The sequence below is a fragment of the Delphinus delphis genome, chromosome 7, assembly GCF_949987515.2.
Source record: "Delphinus delphis chromosome 7, mDelDel1.2, whole genome shotgun sequence".
In the NCBI taxonomy this organism is placed as follows: Eukaryota; Metazoa; Chordata; class Mammalia; order Artiodactyla; family Delphinidae; genus Delphinus; species Delphinus delphis.
The window spans coordinates 54,678,933-54,700,167 of NC_082689.1; the positions used below are offsets into that span (position 1 = coordinate 54,678,933).

General features: G+C 42.0%; 1 pseudogene; it reads left to right on the top strand.

Moving 5' to 3' along the window:
- Nucleotides 1-15,063: 15,063 nt before the first annotated feature.
- On the top strand, nucleotides 15,064-15,479 carry LOC132428101 (protein FAM136A pseudogene; annotated as a pseudogene).
- Nucleotides 15,480-21,235: the final 5,756 nt, after the last annotated feature.

Genomic DNA, 21,235 nt, shown 5'->3' on the forward strand with positions numbered 1-21,235 from the left:
GACTCGACTGTGGCCCTGTTCTTTTTAGCCATTCTTGTAACATTACAATGTGGATACTGTGTTATTTACATATCTCTAGTTTATTTCTTAGAGTCAAAGGTTAAAAAAAAAAAACCCAAAATTTACAAATGCATATGTGATGAATCACTTCCATATTTTCTCTACGCATATGCAGTGTTGTCTTATGCTTTGACATATAACCATTCATAGATGAATAGTAGTTGAAAAAGCATTAGAATTACTGAAACAAAGCTTTCCAGTGCACTCAATTCAGTTACAAGAATGTTTCAAACAAAATAGTGAGTGCTTCAAAGGTTAGGGAAGAAGTCTCATGAGCAAATTTTAATTTTGCCTTTTATGTTTTCATATGTCATCTCATAACACCTCAAGTCTGCCATCTGTCAGTGCCAGCTGAGAGTGCTACACCTGTAGATCAGGGAATACCTCAGAGAGGAAGAGAGCGCTCAGTGATAAAGGTAGATGTTGACAACCTCAAGTGTCAGTCTAGCAGGAAGTATGTAACAAATGTTTTTCTGTCTGGAAAAAAGAGGATAACCTGAGTGCAATCCTTTGAGAAGAATAAACCTACATAATAAAGGGAAACCAGTGTGTGTAACTTGTTTAAAGCTGTAAAGAGCATTTAACTTAGTTTCACGTTATAAGCCATGTGTACATCAATTAAATCAAGATTTCAGTTATTTTGGGGGTGAGGTTAAGGAACACACAAAGACTGGAAACAAGTTTAGGCACAAAGTGGAGCATTAAGATCGGATTAACCTTGGGTGTTTATGAATGCTCTGGAATATAGACAGGGCACAATGAACTCACTTTAGAGACGACATCAGACCCTTTTGCACAGTAAAATGCCCACCGTGAAGAGGATAAGTTGGGGGGAGGTTTCATAAGGTGTTGGAAGAAGAAGATGAGGTCCAACACGGGGAAAGGGCAATGTACTTGGGTTCTAAGCAGTTCAAATGTACTGAAAAAATGATGAGATCTGAGTATAAGGTACCCAGAAGCCATGCTCTTCCTTCTGCCTATGCTTTCTCTACTTCGGGCTATGGAGGAAGCATGTGTTCTTAAAAATACTGTTCAGGGCTTCCCTGGTGGCGCAGTGGTTGAGAGTCCGCCTGCCGATTCAGGGGACATGGGTTTGTGCCCCGGTCCGGGAAGATCCCACATGCCGCGGAGCAGCTGGGCCCGTGAGCCGTGGCCGCTGAGCCTGCGCGTCCGGAGCCTGTGCTCCGCAACGGGAGTGGCCACAACGGTGAGAGGCCCGCGTACCGCAAAAAAAAAAAAAGAAAAAATACTGTTCAAATGCCACCTCTGTCAGACTGTCCAGCTGTGCTAGGGAGTTACCTGCACCATCAGGTGTTCTTTAACAGCATTTTGTCAAGGCTCTTAACCAATCTAATTGGTTATACTGTTAACCATGTTAGGTGAGTGACTCAAATAGGCTGAACAGGCAACTATGCCTGTTGCATTAGATGCATCAGTAGTGGGGAAATATGCTGTGTGGAGTTTATGACAAGTTCCAATGGGAAAATCACAATGTGGATGCCAAGGATTCTGGATCAAGACCATGCCATCTATAGCGGAGAAGTAAACACTTCTCAACAGCTCCTGATGTGCCAGTGTGCCCTGGTAGAGATGTAGCACCTTATGATGGGATGCTTGGTAGCCATGTAGCCAAAACCACCAATAATGAGCTGGGTTCTTTCAGTCCCATAAAGTCATAAGGTTGGGTTGAGTCATGTCGCAAACCATTGTAACATGGAAGATACATCTAGGAGCAAACACAAATATGGCCAGAGGGCACAGGATGCTACATAAGCAGGCAGCCTGGACTCCCAAGTCCAGGCACCACTGTTGCACCGGTGCCTCTCCCTCAGTTCACACCTGTTGCCAGTGACCCTGTGTGGCCAGTTGATGGAAGAGAAAAATGCCTGAATTTGAATCGTGGATAGGTAAGGCCAGTACATGGCACAAAATGAAAATACACGATGGCTATACTACAGCCCACAAAGGGGTGGCCTTGAAAGAGAGTGATGAGGGGAGATCCTCCCAAAGGGCAGAGTTTCAGGCAGTACACCTTGCCATCCATTTGCGTGGAAAGTGGCCCAAGATTAGAATATACTTGAGCAGTGGCAATTGGTGTGGCCAGCTGGCAGGGGCCTGAAAAGAAATAGACTGGAAGACTAGGGACAAGGAGATCTGAGATAAAGCTACATGGACAGGCACAAAGTGTGAAGAGCTTCGTACTGCCTGTTGATCCACACCATAAAGGATCCATGATGGAAGAGGCCCTGAACAACCAAGTTGACAAAACGACATCATCCAGTGTCTGGGATGGAATAGCCACTGTAGCAGGATTGGAGGCTCCAGCTGACCCAGAGGGATGGGTGCCCACATACCTAGGCTGATCTAGTTACATTCACTGCTGAATGCTCAGCCTGCCAGTAACAGAGACCGACACGGAGTCCCCAATCCCTCAGGAAACCAATCAGCCACTTGGTGGCATGTCAACTTACAGCAGTCCCAGGAGAAAGGTGATTATCAGCTGTAGCCCCGAGACTAGTTTCAGTGTCGGGGACTGTAGTTTATTTCACTAACTTCTTCTATGTTTCCTCTAGGGAAAGAGGCTGGAATCCTGGAGAATGCTCCCAGAACTTATTCTAAGTGGATTCAAGCAATGCAAGGGCTGGACTATCATTGTGGTCTATCACCCAGATCCCACTTAAGGGCTTAAGGAAGCACTTAATCATCCCAGCTGCAGGGAGTGCTGCCGGTGGGCAGTCCTCAGCGGTCAGCAGGACCAATTATATAATTTGTAGGGCCCACTGCCAAATGAAAATCTAGGACTCCTTGGCCAAAAATTATAAAGAATTTTAGGACAGAGACAGCAGGGTGTTAAACTAAGTGTGGGTTTTTTTGAGTATGGGTCTTGTGTGACTACATGAGTTGCATGTACGTGAAGGCAGTTCTAGCTATCATCCCTCTTCAGAATTGCCTCAGTTGAAAAGAGTCACTGCATCCAAGGTCACATCCTCTTTTTTGGGCAGCCTGCCTCCACTGACTGGTCAACAAAGACCTCACCGTCTTGCTCCAATTTGGGGCAATTCCAAAGGGCCCATCAGCTTCAGAGTTTCCTAGGGGTCCAGCTGATAACTTTGTTGAGACTGTATCGCAATCCAACTTCTCCTCCTGTCCAATCCCAATTTCTTTGTATTCCTTTCAAAGATGGTGATCCCCAAAGCACTCCCTAAATAAACGTCCTGCCACTGTCTCTTCCTCAGAGTCTGCTCCCTGCAGAGCCCAACCTGAGATATGGAGTTATAGTTTAGGGTGAAAAGAAAAATCAGATAAATCATGTTACTTATCAAAAACATTACAACTCTAAGATACTTTTATTTCTCTTTAGATCATATGTCTTTTGCCTTTTATTAAAAAAAAATGCTTTTGTAGGTCTGTGTGGTTGGTGTGTGTATTGCTCCGGTGGCAGGGCACATTGGGATTTTGAAAAGACTCTTCTTGACATCCAAAGGACATTCAGGAAATGAAATAGAAGTGATCCTAATTTGAGGACAAAGCCTGTCATGAGTAAGGCTACATCTAGAATAATACTGCACTTCAAGGGCCAAAGGACAGTTAAAAATCTGGGAAGATTTTTAAGAAGCCACATTGGAATATGAGTTCTAAAAAGTATAGATTCCAACCTTGAACGCTTCTGAGTATTAGAACTAAGCAGCAGCTCTTAATAGAGTAGGGGAAAAAAATCAACTTATTTTGATGCATTCAAGTACAGCTTTACCTGAAAAACTGTCAATTTGTGGAACTACTGACGATGTGGTCCACTCTGAACATTTTACTAGCTTGACAACATATTCAGAATTATTGACAGATAGGAGATAATGATGGCTTTCTGCCACAGATAAAGCTGATACCAGAAAAGGGAAGTTTGGGCTTGTGGGAAGATAACAATAAACCAAGTCTTGCGCTTATTCTATTTAATTTACCATTTCCTGATTTCTGCATTTGCCTTTGTAAATTTATTTAGGTTCAAACGTATCAATTCTAACCATCTACAGAGAACAACGTGCAATGAAGATCTGGCAGCTGCTATTCAGAGAGGTCAAAGTTCATGGATGGCATATGTGTCTGCTTGTCTGGTATGAGGTAAGAGTGGGTGTTATGGGAAGGAGACCAGAACAAGCTAGTTCTCCTTCCTATGCTAATCAGAGTGAGTGGATAACTGCAGTGTGTCTGTTGCATTTTGTGCTAGTAGATATAACTGAGGTTTGGGGAAATTTTATATGTATCTCAAGAAAAAAGAGGCACAAGACAGAGGCAAACTAAATATTTAAGTATATGGGCTAAAGTCAAAGAAAGGCATGGGTTTAAAAATGTCTCCCTTAAAAAAAATTTAAAAAAAATAAAAATGTCTCCCTTATAAATTTTTGTATGAAATGAAAAATTTAGGTAGTAGATTGGAAATTAGATGGTAGGGTCTTCCCTGGAGGTGCAGTGGTTGGGAATCCGCCTGCAAGTTCAGGGGACACGGGTTTGAGCCGTGGTCCGGGAAGATCCCACATGCCGCGGAGCGACTAAGCCCGTGCGCCACAACTACTGAGCCTGTGCTCTGGAGCCCACGAGCCACAACTACTGAAGCCCGTTTGCCACAACTATTGAGCCTGCGCTCTAGAGCCCTCAAGCCACGACTGCTGGGGCCCGCGCGCCTGGAGCCTGTGCTCTGCGACGCGAGGGGCCACCAAGGTGAGAGGCCCGCGCGCGCCGCAGCGAGGAGTGGCCCCCACTCACCGCAACTGGAGAGAGGCCCATGTGCAGCAACTGAAGACCCAGCACAGCCATATATACATACATACACACAAATAAATAAACAAATAAATAAATAGATGGTAGATTCAGTGCTGGGTGCTATTACAAATATTTGCATTCCTATTCATGAGCTTGTACCTTCATTCCATTGCAATCTGCTTCATGGCCAGATGGGTGCGTTACTGCACAGTATTTATTGATTTGAAATTCAGAAATTGATAGGAGTACCATCTATGCCTTATTGCTTGGATTTTTCTGTTTTGCTCTATATTTCTAATGAATAAAGATTTTAATGGCAAAAAAAAGCAGGCTAAGGATTTAATATTTGGTTCATGCAAATAAAAAGGACTTAAGCAAATGCCCTCTTTTCATTTGCTAATGGTAGGATGGTAATAAAGATTAGTACTGATCAAGAGAACCAACTCATGTGGTGGTACTTTTGTCCTATCCACCATCTTCTGCTTCTAAGCACTGGGCTAAGAACACATTTATACTGAGCTTCAGAGTTTTAAAGAATAATATAGCTAGACTTTACTAAGGACTTACTGTTTCCTGACACCAGACAAAACATTTTACATGTATATATAAAGCCATTTTTCTGAGAAGCTACACGGCACAGTAATTAAGTGAGCAGCTCTGAAGTCAGTCTGCCTAGGCTTGAATTCCAGCTCCAACATTTAAACTGCTGCGTGATTCCGGACAAGTTGCTAAACCTTTCCATTCCTCTGTTTCCTCATCTCTAATATAAGAGTAATTGACTTCCAGCATGAAGGAATAATAGATTCCGGGCCAGCCCTCCCTCTGTAAACAACTATGAAACTGGACAAAAGACACAAGGCAGGTGTTTTCAGACATTGGACGACAGCACAGACTGTGAACCTGAGAGGGGGTGAATCCAGAGACACATTCTAGATGGTGCATGTCAAAGATTTTATTCAATTCATTCAATAATGAGGGAACTAGTAAGATGCCCTGGCCAGTTCAAAAAGCATTTGTGGAGCTAGGGCATTTCTTTATAGGAGAATGAGATTGCTGGGTGAGATACAAAACTGTTTAAACTATAACTTTGGGGGTTGTCTGTTCCACTAGGCAGAAATCTGCACTTCTACCAGGAAAAAAAAAAAGTCTACAAGTTAACATGCATCATCACTAAGTCTGGAAACTTAAACCAAGGAAAAGCAGCAAGGTGAAGTACATTACCCTGGCTAATCCTAGCATAGCCTTCACTCCCATGTCACTGAAAGGACATGCCACCCACTATTTTTTTTTTTGCCTCATATCCAAGTATTAGATAATTTATCTTAATAAGTTCCATTTCCTCATTTAGAAAATGAGGCATATTCATTTATAACTCTCTGAATCCTGTTGTCATGCCTGCAAGTTACATGCCTATAATTCTAAATGGAACCCCTATTATCAACTAAAGGGATATACAGAGCAGTGTTTTGCAGAGCATTTAGAAGGATAACCTCCTAGACTGGAGTACTAAAGGATGGTATTAGAACCTTGCTACACCTAGATATTTACCCTTAATTTGAATGATATTAAAATATAATTTCATACTACCACTAAGAGTTAAATTACCAAGAGATTCCTGGGATTTAGTTACTGTGTCAAGTGTTTTACATGGATTATCTCAATTAATGCTCACCTCAACCCTCTGGGATAGGTTTATCCCATTTTACAGCTGAATAAATGAAACTTAGGTAGACAGGTAAGAATACCTAAAATCATCCATCTGGGAAGAACTGAGCCTTCTGAGTCCAAATCCAGTGTTCTTTCCAGGACCTCATAGTATTTGATCACTCGGAGTCACTGTTCAACAGCATCCTTAATTCCAATGTTCTTTGCATCACACAGACTCTTTAAGCCTCAATTTCCTCACCAGTGAAATAGGGATAACCCGCTCTACCTTCCTCCCAGATCATTAGGAAGATTAAATGAGATAATGAATGTGCAAGTATTTTGAAAACCTTGAAGATACACACAGTGTAAGGCATTCTCCTTACAAAGCTATGATATTGGGATGACTCACTCAAACATAAATTCCTTCTATAACATTTCAACTGCCTTGAGGTACAGGCTTATCGGATCAGCAGAGTAAACATTAAAAAGTCTGCCCCAGGGACTTCCCTGGTGGTCTAGTGGTAAAGAATCTGCCTTCCAATGCAGGGGACGCGGGTTCGATCCCTGGTCAGGGAACTAAGATCCCACATGCTTCGGGGCAACGAAGCCCACGCGCCATAGCCACAACTACTGAGCCCGTGTGCCTCAACAATAGAGCCTGCACGCAGCACGGCAAACTACAGAGCCTACGCGCCCTGGAGCCCACACGCCACAACTAGAGAAGAGAAAACCTGCATGCCAAAACGAAGAGCCCGCACGCCGCAGCTAAAGATCCCGCATGCCTCAACGAAGATCTGGCGTGCCACAGCTAAGACCTGACACAGCTGAAAATTAAGTAATAATTTCCAAAAAAAAAAGTCTGGCCCAACGAAAGGACCCAAGGTAATTTATGGCATTCTCTGAATCTCTACAGCACTTCCTCTTCTTACCATCTGCACTGTATTGTCTGATGATGGGCCTTTTTTCTTAACTGATACTGAGAACTTTGGTTGTTATTTAACAGTTTTGATCAGCACTGTCCAAAAAAAAGCCATAATGCAAATCACATATATAAATGTTCTAATAGACACACTGCTCACGGAGGATAATCTGCTTTATTCAAAGTCCACTGACTTATATGTTAATCTCATCCAAAACATACCTCCACAGAAACATCCAGAGTGATGTTTGACCAAATAGCTGGGTACCATGGCCCAGCCAAATTGACACATAACAACCCTCACACCCCCTTGAATTTTATCTCATCTATTTCTTTCATTGGGAACTCCAGTTAACAGGTTATAATCACTGTTATCACTTTCTCACCTTATTCTTTCATCTTAATAACGATTTAATCCTACCATTCTGACAGGTTCCCTCAGGGTCACTCATGAGCTTCTCATTGCCATATAGAATGTAATTCTAGAACAGTGTTTCAGAAAGTGTGTTCCACAGCTTATTTTTAATAGCTTTTATACTACTAATAATAATTTTTAAAGATTCCATATATAAATACAGTTGGTAAACTCTGGGTTAAAGAAGTTTATTTATGATAGGTCTTATCAGGTCCCTTTAAAATATCACAGCTGGGATACAGTGAGTAGCATTTTCCAAATTTTTTTTTTTGTGGTACGCGGGCCTCTCACTGTTGTGGCCTCTCCCGTTGCGGAGCACAGGCTCCGGACGCGCAGGCTCAGCGGCCGTGGCTCACGGGCCCAGCCGCTCCACGGCATGCAGGATCCTCCCGGACCGGGGCACGAACCCGTGTCCCCTGCATCGGCAGGTAGACTCTCAACCACTGCGCCACCAGGGAAGCCCTCCAAATTTATTTTGATGTCAGAATTCTTTAAATACCTTGTGGGACTAGCTGAGAGGAACACACACTTTGGAAAACATTAATTTTACCTCAATCTGTAAGTTTTTATAATTCTTATTAGCTTATAGCACAGTTTTGACACAATACATGCACCTTTTGTTTTTATTTTTTTCCTACCTTATTCCTAAGATCTTGTCTTACTCCTTCTGGGTATAAAGTGTATCATATCTTTTCACATGTCAAGCTTCCAGAATTGGTGCTGTACACACAGGATGTGTTCACATAAGCGAGCTTTACCTTGTTGCTGATCATTTAAAACTTAGCAACTGCCTTGAACCATAGAAACTTCAGCACATTGGTCACTAGGGGAAGACACACAGCACGTGGGCCACCCCTCTCCTCAAATCCTCCAAACTACTATTCCATCCACTCACAAACCACACCCAGTCTTAGGCAGAAGATATGAGCTACCTTCTGCTTCGTGCTCTCGCGGTCAGTGAGCTCAGAGTGGAATCACAGGCAAAGCAGAGCTCATGCAAGAATGACCAAGCCGAGATCAAGCTGAAGGTCTACTGAATGTGGTAGACGTTAGAGTAAAACTCCCTTAGGCTTGTCCCCCTACCCGGTTTAAAGAAATCATGTTTTCCCTTAGCATTTAATTTCAGGACCTGTAAATATTACTGCTTTTTAGGTAAACTGTATCATCCTAAATCAATTTACTCGGGTAATAAAAGATAATTCCATTAATATAAACTGCTCCAAGGGGATGCTGATCGAGCAATGAATTTTATTTCATTTGAAATGAGGTCAGTATTTAATTTTGCATGTTAAGTAACCTTGACTTTACTCTTGAAGGGAGCCTGAGATAGACGAAAGGAAATTTCCTTTTCATTCATGTGAGAAACAAACTTCTTTTTTTTTTTAAAACCCATATTCATCAGTGTGACCGTTAGTCCAAGAGGAGGCAATCGGTATCTTTACCAACAAAGCACCTTCCCTTTGAAGGACTGGTACTGGCCCCCTCTGTACAGTATTGTAAAACCTGAAGGAAAAACCATAGCCAAGTGCTACTACCAGGACAAGATCGATATTTACTATACCTATTTCACAGTGAAGATACCGTTTCTGGAAAATTCCTCACAAGAAAACTGAAATTCAAGCTGCCGCTCTTTCTTCAGCCACCACTGCTCAATCCTGCCTTGTGTGAGCCTGACGTTCGTTCTCTCCCCTTTTCAACAAAAGATGTCAGAGACCAGGACGGCCATGCTGGGGATGGGAGAGGCTGCGCGGGGCAGACCAGGCTTCCATGTATCGGGACCCTCGAGAAATTCTTTAGGAAGGGAGGGGTCGGGTAGGACATGCAGGTGCGGGAGTCTGGGGGACAGTAGGTCCCAGGGCGAGCCACAGGGAGCAGCGGCACGAACCGGGAGCAGGGCCCGGAGACTCCGCCCTCCTAGCCGACAGCAACCCTTGGGAAGGCAGCCCCAGAGTACTGCTCCTTGAGGGGCGGAGTCGCCGGGTTGGGAGGCGGGGAGCTGGGAGGGCTTTGGGGCCGAGAACGAGAGGACTGGCCCAAGGGATTGGAGTGGGCGTGGCAACTGCTTGGAAACGAAGAGCCGGGAGCAGTGAGCCCCTCGGGGAACTAAGATAGTAGATGTGCAAGGGGTGCGGGATGAGGGAGGAGAGGGCATGGGGAGGAAACGTACACAGTTTAGAAACTGCTGGGGAAAGAATGAGTCTTAATAATTAGGGAACACCACCAGAAGATTAGAAATCGAAACACAACTTCATTCCAGCAAAATAGAGTTGCACTTGTCCAATGGAAGACAGGAAAAGGGGAAAATAATTTTTTTAAATGTATGGTTGGTAAAAAATAAATAAGATAAACAATGTAATATTTGGGTTAAAGACAAAATTATAAGCAAAAATCCCCAAATATTTAGTGCTGAATGACATGAAACCACATGTGAAAATTTTTGCAACACAACAAGCAGTACCTAAAGAGAAATATAACTCTAAGTATATTTGAATAAAAATACAAGAAAAATAATCTCAGAAATCAGAGATTACAGAAGGCTAACAAATAGAGCAAAGAGAACAAGGAGGGGCATAAGGGCAAACAAAAAAAAATCAAGAAAAAGAGCAAAAATATTGGGGATTATTAGTGAAACCACAGACAATCCTACTACACAGACCTCTGGCAGAATTTGTTAAGAGAAAAACAAACAAACCATCCTAGAGTGAGAAGAGGCAAAGAAACAAAATGTGTAATAAAAAGTGGAAAATAATTACAGACACAGAAAATTTTAAGAAAAGGTAAACCCATATGAGCAACTGTGCAGCAAGAACTTTCAGCACCTAGATGAAATTGACACATGTTAACAATGTGTAACCCATGTAACCCCAGACATCTGAATAGACTACTGACCATTAAAGTAATTGAACTGGATATGGAAACCTCGAAAAAAATTAAAAAGCTCAGGTCTGAACAATCTTAGAGATGAGTTGAATCAAAGTTTCAAAGAACAAATGATTCCTCTTTTGTATGAATTGTTCCAAAAAATAGATGGAATGAAAACGATTTTGTAGCAACTACTATTATATAACCTTGAAATTGAACCAGATAAGGAAAAGAAAAGACAGTTTAGTATAAGACAGTTAGAAAACTGTCTTTTCTATACTTAGAAAAGACAGTGTAAGTATAAGAAAAGACAGTTATAGACAATTTCTCTTATGAATCCAGTGGGGCTAAAGATTTTCAGTAAAAGTTAATTATGTTGCTGTATTGTTTCATTTTAACAGGAGTTTTTAAAAAATATATTATAACTGTATGGACACTATACTGTGAACTCAGTGAAGACAAAGACCAGTCCACCTTGCTTTCTAATTTAATGGCAGCACCTGGAACAGTTCCTGATAATTTGTAAGCACTCAATAAATACTGGTAGAATGAAAAAGTGAATTCCTAAGGCCCACTTTTCTGTCTAGCATTAATTTATTCAACAATCTTTAAACTTGTCTGTGGTAGGTAGAATAATGGCCCCTCAAAGATGTGCACAGGCCTGACCCTGTGAATATGTTAGGTTACATGGCAAAAGGGAATTAAGGTTGCTAATCAGCTGACTTTAAAATAGGACAATAGGGCTTCCCTGGTGATGCATTGGTTAAGAATCCGCCTCCCAATGCAGGGGACACAGGTTCAAGCCCTGGTCCGGGAAGATCCCACATGCCGTGGAGCAACTAAGCCCATGTGCCACAACTACTGAGCCTGCGAGCCACAGCTACTGAGCCCACGTGCCACAACTACTGAAGTCCGCGTGCCTAGGGCCCATGCTCTGCAACAAGAGAAGCCACCGCAATAAGAAGCCCACACGCTGCAATGAAGAGTAGCCCCTGCTCACCACAACTAGAGAAAGCCCGTGTGCAGCAACAAAGACTCAACACAGCCAAAAATAAATAAATTTTTAAAATAATAATAAAATAAAATAGGACAATATCCCGGATTATCCAGATGGGCCCAATGTAAACACAGGTGTCCTTAAAAGCGGAAAGATCTTCTACAACTAAAGACAAAAAAGAAGGAACCAAAACAAGTTGGGTAGCAGAGGTGGACTCATGATATAATCAAGTCCCATACCCCTGGGCAACCCACAAACTGGAGAATAATTATACTACAGAGGTTCTCCCATAGGAGTGAGAGTTCTGAGCCCCATGCCCGGCTCCCCAGCCCAGGGATCCTGCACCAGGAAGATGAGCCCCCAGAGCATTTGGCTTTGAAGGCCAGTGGGGCTTAATTTTTGGAGCCCCATAGGACTGGGGGAAAGAGAGACTAACCTCTTAAAGGGTACACACAAGATCTCACAGATCCAGGGCAAAGCAATAATTTGCTAGGAGCCTGGGGCAGACCTACCTGCTGGTCTTGGAAAGTCTCCCAGAGAGGTGGGCTGGGGTGGGGCTGGGGGATTGGAGGGGTAGTGGTGGGGGGTGGGAGTGAGGGGATGGGGGTGGCTGTGGCTCACCCTGGGGGACACAGACACTGGCAGCAGCCATATTTGGCTGTGTTACACATTCTACTGTGTAACACTGATGCTGGCGGCCGCCATCTTCAGATCCTCCCTCTAGCTCATTAGCGCCAAGACCTTGCCTCACCCAACAGGCTGTAGGTACCTCTAGACATGCCCCTAGACACGGCCCTGCCCACAAGAGGGCCAAGACCCAGCTCCACCCACCAGTGGACAGGCGCCAGCCCTGCCCTCCAGGAAGCCTACACTAACCTCTAGACCAGCTTCAACCACCAGGCGGCAGACACTAGACCCAAGAAGACTACAATCCCACAGACTGTGGACTCAGCCTGCCCACAGTAGGCCAGATCCTACTTGGGACCACCTGGGCCCTGGCCCTGCCCACTAGCAGGCCAATACAAGCTTCAGGACACCCTGGACCTCATACCCGACCAACAAGGTGTTGGTGGGAGGAACCAACACCTCCCCACCAGAAATCTGACAGCAGCTATGGGATCCCTGGGTGCTGAAGCCAGCTCTAGGACCCGGCTCTGCGTGCCAGTGTCCAGCACTAACCCCAGGACCTGGCTTCACCTGCCAATGGCGGGGGCAACAGCTCTGGAGTGTTCTGGACCCTGACTCTGCCCACCAGTGAGCCAGCACTAGCCCCAGGGCCCCCCAGGATTCCACAACCAGCTGCCTCATGACAAGGCCCCCCTAACCAGCAGCATCTGCACAAGGCAGGGCCTGACAATTAACAGGGTTAGGGGCCAACCAAACCTACCAGACCACACACATAGTCAGCCCACTACAACAGAAGGACCCATGAAGCCCTCTTAGGGGTAATCCCTAGAGCCTGGGTGATGAGAGGGGAGAGCACTGCTGGGATGCATAGGACCTCTCCTACAGAGGGCCCCTTCTCCAAGGTAAAGAAACTAACTTACCACATACATAAAAATACAAACAGCAATTTAGAAAAAATGAGGCAACAGAGGAACATGTTCAAGATGAAGGAACAACATAAAACCCCAGAAAAAGAACTAAGCCAAGTGGAGATGGGCAATCTACCAGAGAAAGAGTCCAGAGTAAAGGTGATGAGAGAACTCGGGAGAAGAATGGATGCACAGAGCAAGAAGTTAGAAGTTTTTAACAAAGAGTTAGAAAATATAAAGCACAACCAAACAGAGACGAAGAATACAATAACTGAAATGAAAAATACACTAGAAGGAATCAACAGTAGACTAAATGATACAGAGGAATGGATCAGGGAGCTGGAAGACAGAGTAGTGGAAACCACTGCCGCTGAACAGAAAAAAGAATGAAAAGAAATGAGGACAGTTTAAGAGACCTCTGGGACAACATCAAGTGCACTAATATTTGCATTATTGGGGCCCCAGAAGATGAAGAGAGAGAGAAACGTTCTGAGAACATATTTGAAAATATAATAGCTGAAAACTTCCCTAACCTGGGAAAGAAAAAAGTCACCCAAAGTCCAGGAAGTGCAGAGTCCCATACAGTGTGGGACTGTACCTCTGTACCCAATGAGGAACACACCAAGACACACTGTAATTAAAATTACAAAAATTAAAGATAAAGAGAGAATATTAAAAGCAGTGAGAGGGAAAAGCAACAAATAACATACAAGGGAACACCCACAGGCTGTATCAGCTGATTTTTCAACAGAAAATCTGCAGGCCAGAAGGGAGTGGCATGATATAGTTAAAGTGATAAAAGGGAAAGCCTACAAGAAGAATACTCTACCCAGCAGGGTTCTCATTCAGATTTGATGGAGAAATCAAAAGCTTTACAGACACACAAAAGCTAAAAGAGTTTAGCACCACCAAACCAGTTTTACAACAAATGGTAAAGGAATTTCTCTAGGTGAAAAAGAAAAGGCCACAACTAGAAACAAAATGAAAAACTCACCAGTAGAGGTGAGCTCACACACAAAGTTAGCAGGAAAGTTAAAAGTATTAAAATCACCTATATCCACAAATAAGCAGTTAAGAGATACACAAAACAAATGTAAAATACAATATAAAAAAACAGTAATCAAGAGGGGAGGAGAGTACAAATGCAGAGTTTAAAAATGCATTTGAAATTAAGAGATCAGCAACTTAAAACAATCATGTATATACAGATTGCTATATAAAAACCTCATGGTAAGCACAGACCAAAAACCTGTCGTAGATACACACACACACACAAAATTAATCCAGACTTAACATTAAGATAGTCATCAAATCACAAGAGAAGAGAACAAAAGAAGAAAGGTTAAAATAAAAAAGGGAGGAAGCCCTTCTCTCACCACACTCTTCTAATAAATCCAAGTCTCTTAAAGTTCTAGACTTTGATTCAGGATTCAAGGCGTAGAATTTGGCTCAGAATTAAAAGACATAGAATTTAATTCATGCAACTTTCTTCACTTGTGTCACACATGGTGGTGGTGGTCTTAATAGAAATGGACTACGATGCACTGGGTAGCAATAATATCACATAATACTGATTAACCAGATCAGAAAATACATATTCCACTGGACAAACCAGTATACCTACCGGTCTAAATATCACTATTTTCAAACTGCCCATCTTGTAACAGTCCATAACATTATCAACTCTTTGAAGCCTGAAATCTTATGTATTATTTACTTATTTAATATATTTATTAAATAAACAATTTGTTTATTTAAAGAAAGAGAACAAAAGACAGCAAAAAAAAAAAAACCCTACAAAAACAAACTCAAAACACTTAACAAGGGGAGTCCACGTGGGCACCGGCGCTGCAGGTAGCAGGGTGGGGTTGTCATGGCGGAGCTGCAGCAGCTCCGAGTGCAGGAGGCAGTGAACTCTATGGTGAAAAGGATGGAGAGAGAGAACATTGGAAGATGCAGGGCCTCATGTTCCGGTGCATCACCGGCTGTTGTGAGGACAGCCAAGCCACCATGCAGCAAGTGCGCCAGTGCATTGAGCGCTGCCATGCACCTCTGGCTCAACGCCAGGCCCTGGTGACCAGCGAGTTGCAGAAGTTCCAGGACTGCCTGGAATGGTGCACTATGCATTGCAACGACAAAGCCAAAGATTCAGTAGATGCGGGGCGTAAAGAGCTTCAGGTGAAGCGGCAGCTGGAGAGTTGCGTGACCAAGTGTGTGGATGAACACATGAACCTCATCCCAGTCATGACCAAGAAGATGAAGGAGTCTCTCTCAACCATTGGGAAATAGATGTCTGCTATTGGCCATCGGGGCTGAAGGCAGGAATGTATTTAAAAAGAGGAATGGGGATTTGGGTTTTCTAAGGAAAGTTTATGAATGAGGAAATTAAGAATGGCAGCAAGTTTAAGGCCTATGTCACTTGCCTCTGGACACTGGTTCCTTTGTGTTTGAATCCTAGAAAGTGGAAAAACCTGGTGCTAAAATTTGGGTCAGAGATAGCACAGGAGAGTTTTTGTGAGCCTGAATTTCATGTGAATTTCATGTGAATTTCATGTGAATTTCATGAGCCTGAATTTCAAGTGCTTTTCCTGGCAACAGGGAGCCTCCCTTGTACCAAACCAGAGCCCTCCAAGGTACCAGATTCTCTTAGTACACAGATACCAGCAGGCTGGCAGGTTCACCTGACCTGCTTATGAGCTGGTGGAATGTGAGGAGAGGTGTTTCTATTTATTGCCAATCTCCTGTTTACCAGAAGGATCACTACAACATTTTCCACAAACTGGAAACAAAATCCATGAGGTCACTAATTTAGAAGGGGAAAGGGGGCTTCTGGGGATTTGTTTTGCTTGGTTTTGTTTTACATACAAGGGCATGAAATTACTTTTAAGATGTAGAGTTGGGAGAGGTAGTTTGGATAAAAATTTTGAAAGGGTCCTTGCGGATATTCATTTCTGCCGTCAAAATGTGGATGCACATTTCTTAAAATTCTCACACATGACATCTTTCAGCCTGGAGACCCTGCGAATATATAAGAAGTGCTATCATACCGGTAGGGGAAGCACACCTTCCCTCTAACTGGCAGCCATCATGAGCCCTGAGGCTGTCTGCAGCAGAGTCAGCTGAGTGACAAGACAATCTTGCAGTGACACTCACCCTTGAAGGAAAGGGGATTGTGATTGTGCTATATGCCAGTATTAGAAATGAACAGCAAAAGAGGAATTGTTAGCTGCTTAATTAAGAGTTATGAAGTACTGGCTTTGGAAAAATCTGGTTTTCATAAAACAAGTAGAATGAAAGCCTAAACTCAGTATTGCTTACTTTGCCCCCTGTAATAACAGAGCTCTGTTGAAACAATCCCTTGGCAACACAAAGGTCAAAGGAGAAAAAGTCAGCAACTCAGGGGCAAGCTGTGACTCCTTTAGAGCAAAAAATGGGACAGCCCTACGTTACCAAATACCACTTTTGCAACATGCATTGTTCCTGCCCCAGTTCTGGCACCTTATCGTTTTATTAAGGACCTTGTGTTTTTACCAACTTATTACTCGATAATATAGCCTGTCTGTTTGCTGCTTCAAGACTGTGATATATTTTCCTGGTGATTTGGTTTTAAAAATAAATAAGACTTAATTTTTCTTCCAAAAAAAGAAAACAAAATTTAACAAAATGTCAATTAGAACATTGGAGGGCATTATGCTAAGTGAAATAAGTCAGACAGAGAAAGACAAATACTGTATGATATCACTTACATGTATAATCTAAAAAATACAAAAAACTAGTGACTATAACAAAAAAAAAGCAGACTCACAGATATAGAGAACAAACTAGTAGTTACCAGTGGGTAGAGGGAAGGGGGGAAGGGCAAGATACGGGTAGGGGATTTAAAAAAAATTTTTTTTTTTTAAAAGGAAAAAAGAGAGTTGGTAGTTGAGACACACTGCAGCCATAAATTTTAGATGTTTTTAGATTCCAGTTTGAGGGTGAGGAGACTAACTTTTTCCCAAGGGAAGTGTAAATCTTCTGTCTGAATTTGGAGGGAAAAGCCTGCTGATGCAATCTGGCCTTGGCCAGAGGCAATACTACCAGTTATGCCCTCACAGCGTGATACCGGGTGATATGCATGGAGAGAATCTGAGCTATGTTTTATGGTTTACGGTTGGGCAAATTAGGCATTTGACAAGCAGGGGAATATTGTTTGGAACTTTGCTCAATAGGAGGCCATCATTACCAAAGACTCGATGCCAAAGAGAAAGCTTGTTAATTCAGCTTTCCGTGATGGCTAATAACTTCTAATAGTCATTATATGGGTTACTTGGTCCTGCTGGGTCCCAGCATGTAAGCTTCTTTCTGATCAAAGTTACCCCCATGGGTAGGCTGTGGTTAAACGTTTTAATTTCTGTCTCCATGAAGTTCTGTTATCCTAGTCCAAGAGATTGAATTGGCAGTCTCTAACTTCCTTACCTTTTTTTCAACACAAGAATATAATTTTAAGAAACCTTTTGCTTTGAAGTAATTATAGGTTCACAGGAAATTGCAAAGATAGTAGAGAGAGGTCCCCTGTACCTTTCACTCAGTGTCCCTAAATGGTTACATCTTACATAAATATAGTACATTAGCAGAACAAGGAAATTAACAATGGTTCAACATGTATATACATCTAATTTTTAAATTTAAAGTATACACAACATAAAATTTACCATCTTAACCATTTTTAGGTATACAGTTCACATTGTTGTGCAACCAATCTCCAGAAATCTTTTCACCTTGCAAAACTGAAATTCTGTACCCATTAAACACTAACTCCATAGATAGCTAGTGGGAAGCAGCCACACAGCACAGGGAGATCAGCTCCGTGCTTTGTGGCCACCTAGAGGGGTGGGATAGGGAGGGTGGGAGGGAGACACAAGAGGGAGGAGATATGGGGATATATGTATATGTATAGCTGATTCACTTGGTTATAAAGCAGAAACTAACACACCATTGTAAAGCAATTATACTCCAATAAAGATATTAAAAACAAAACAAAACAAACAAAACACTAACTCCCCATTCCTCCCTCCCCACAGCCTCTGGGAACCAACCTCGTACTTTCTGTTTCTATAAATTGTATAGATGACTTATGTAAGTAGAATCAGACAGCATTTGTCTTTTTGTGTCTGTTTTAATTCACTTAGCATAATGTTCCCAAGGTTCATCCATGCTGTACCACGTATCAGAATGTATTTCCTTTTTAAGGCTGAATAATATTCCATGGTACATACATACTCCATTTTGTTTATCTATTAATCTGCTGATGGGCACTTAGGTTGCTTCCACCTTTTGGCTATTGTGAATAATATTGCTATGAACATGGGTGTACAAATATCTTTGAGACCCTAATTTCAACTACTTTGGATATTGTTAGGGGCTGAATGGTGTCCCCCTTAAATTCATATGTTAAAGTCCTAACCCCCAGAATATCAGAATGTGACTGTATTTGAAGATAATTCCTTTTAAGAGGTAAGTTAAATCTAATCCAATCTGGCTGGTTTCTTTATAAAAAGGAAATTTGGACACACTGAGAGACATTTTCTGAAATGTGTATTTTTTAGTATGGTCTTAATATTTTTCATTCTTTTTTCTTAAAATTGCCTACAATATTCTTTGAAGTTGCAGTTTACAATAAGTACATTTAGATTGTTGACATCTTCAATTGCTTCTTCCTCATAGACCATAATATTTTCAATTGAGAAACTACTTTCTCTGCAACTGCTGAGGTACTTGGTAATTTGGGGCAAATTCTAAATGGAGGATATTCTAAAATCTAACACTGGGGCTTCCCTGGTGGTGCAGTGGTTGAGAGTCCGCCTGCCGATGCAGGGGACACAGATTCGTGCCCTGGTCGTGCCCACGGAGCGGCTGGGCCCGTGAGCCATGGCCGCTGGGCCTGCGCGGCCGGAGCCTGTGCTCCACAACGGGAGAGGCCACAGCAGTGAGAGGCCCGCATACCGCAATAAAAAAAAAATATAACACTGTTTTTGTTGTGAAATGTGTAAAATTTCAGCACAATATTTTCACAGGTACTGTCCCTTTGTTACCCATCCTATTGCCTTAAGCAACAAAAAGGATTTATAAGACAAAATGTGTCCAATAAATGGTCTCTATAATTCTTTAGAAAATTTTGCCAGATTTTGATGCTGCAAAACCATTGGTTGTTCTCGTTCATTCCATTCAGATAAAAAAATGTAAAGGTTCTTCTTACAAGTCCAGATGCTCCAAAGCTCAGTTAGAGAATTTAAAAGTTACATCTACATTGTTTGAGCTCTCAGCATTCTATTTGTTCAGTTCCTTCCTTGTGCTTGAAGGGATAAAATTCAGTGTCTTCCTGTTTGGAAGTTTTCTTTTCAATAATTGCAACTCACTGAAAACTTCAAAAGCTGAAGTTTTTGGCAGTCTACTCATTGAATATTTAGATTAACAATTTCCAATTGATTTTGAGCAAAGTGAAACCAAAATTTAGAGAACTTGTTATAAAAATGTTTGATACCATTGCAAGATACCTAGAATGATTTACAAAGTAGTACTTCAAAGTACTACTCAAAAATATTAAAATTCAAATGATGGTATATAGTAAAAGTAGAATATAACCATTGGAAAACTGTGATTTTTTTTTTTTTTTTTTTGCGGTACGTGGGCCTCTCACTGTTGTGGCCTCGCCCGTTGCGGAGCACAGGCTCCGGATGCGCAGGCTCAGCGGCCATGGCTCACGGGCCCAGCCGCTCCGCGGCATGTGAGATCTTCCCAGACCGGGTCACGAACCCGTGTCCCCTGCATCGGCAGGCGGACTCTCAACCACTGCGCCACCAGGGAAGCCCGATATTTCACTTTTGACATAATTAACTCCTAAATGCTTTACTTCAATTACACGAGTTGGATGAAAAACTGAACTACTTTTGGAATTATTTCAATTGATTTTCTATGTGAAGCGTCTTATGACACTGGTATGAAGTTGTCATTATTTTGCACTATTTACAATAGCCAAGGCATGGAACAACCTAAGTGTCCATCGACAAATGAATGGATAAAGACGATGTGATATACACACACGCACACACACGCACACACACACACAATGGAATATTACTCATCCATAAAAAAGAATGAAATAATGCCATTTGCATCAACATGGATGGACCTAGAGATTATCATACTAAATCAAGTAAGTAGGAAGACAAATACCATATGATATCACTTATATGTGGAATCTAAAATATGATACAAATGAACTTATTTACAAAACAGAAATAGGCTCACAGACATAGAAAACAAACTTATGGTTACCAAAGAGGAAAGGGGGGGCGGGGGAGAAATAAATTAGGAGTTTGATATTAACATATACAAACTACTATATATAAAATAAACAACAAGGACCTACTGTATAGCACAGGGAACTATGTAATAACCTATAATGGAAAAGAATCTGAAAAAGGATAGATGCATAGATAGATGTATAACTGATTCACTTTGCCGTATACCTGAAACATTGTAAATCAACTATACTTCAATTTTTAAAAATTGACATTATTTTAATTATATACAAAATTCTTTTGCTAATGGAGCCAACACACTAACAGCTATTGCTACATGTTAGTGTACATGTAAGAAAGTTGGACTCAATATGAGCAAAACTAATTTAGAAGTAGATACATGTGACCTGAATGAAAGTTATGCTTCACATAGTGATGTGAAAATGCACCTTTTGTTGCTGCGTGTGTTAAATCATTGTCTTCAGGCATGACGTTCTTAAATAACAACTAACTTTTCAAGTGCATGCTGATGCCTTTTCAGCAGATTTGAATCTCTGGCTTTTTTTTTTTCATATTCTGGTTTTCATGTTAAGAGACTGAATGGACAAACAGACAATGGCCATACCGTATGTGACAACAGAACTCTCACCCACAACCTCTGCAGCAATCAGCCCAGAACTGCCAGGACTCAGTCAACGGCTGCCAGCTTCCTCATTTTTGCCTCGATTTCCAACTCAGGACCATCCAAAGAAAGCCAAATAT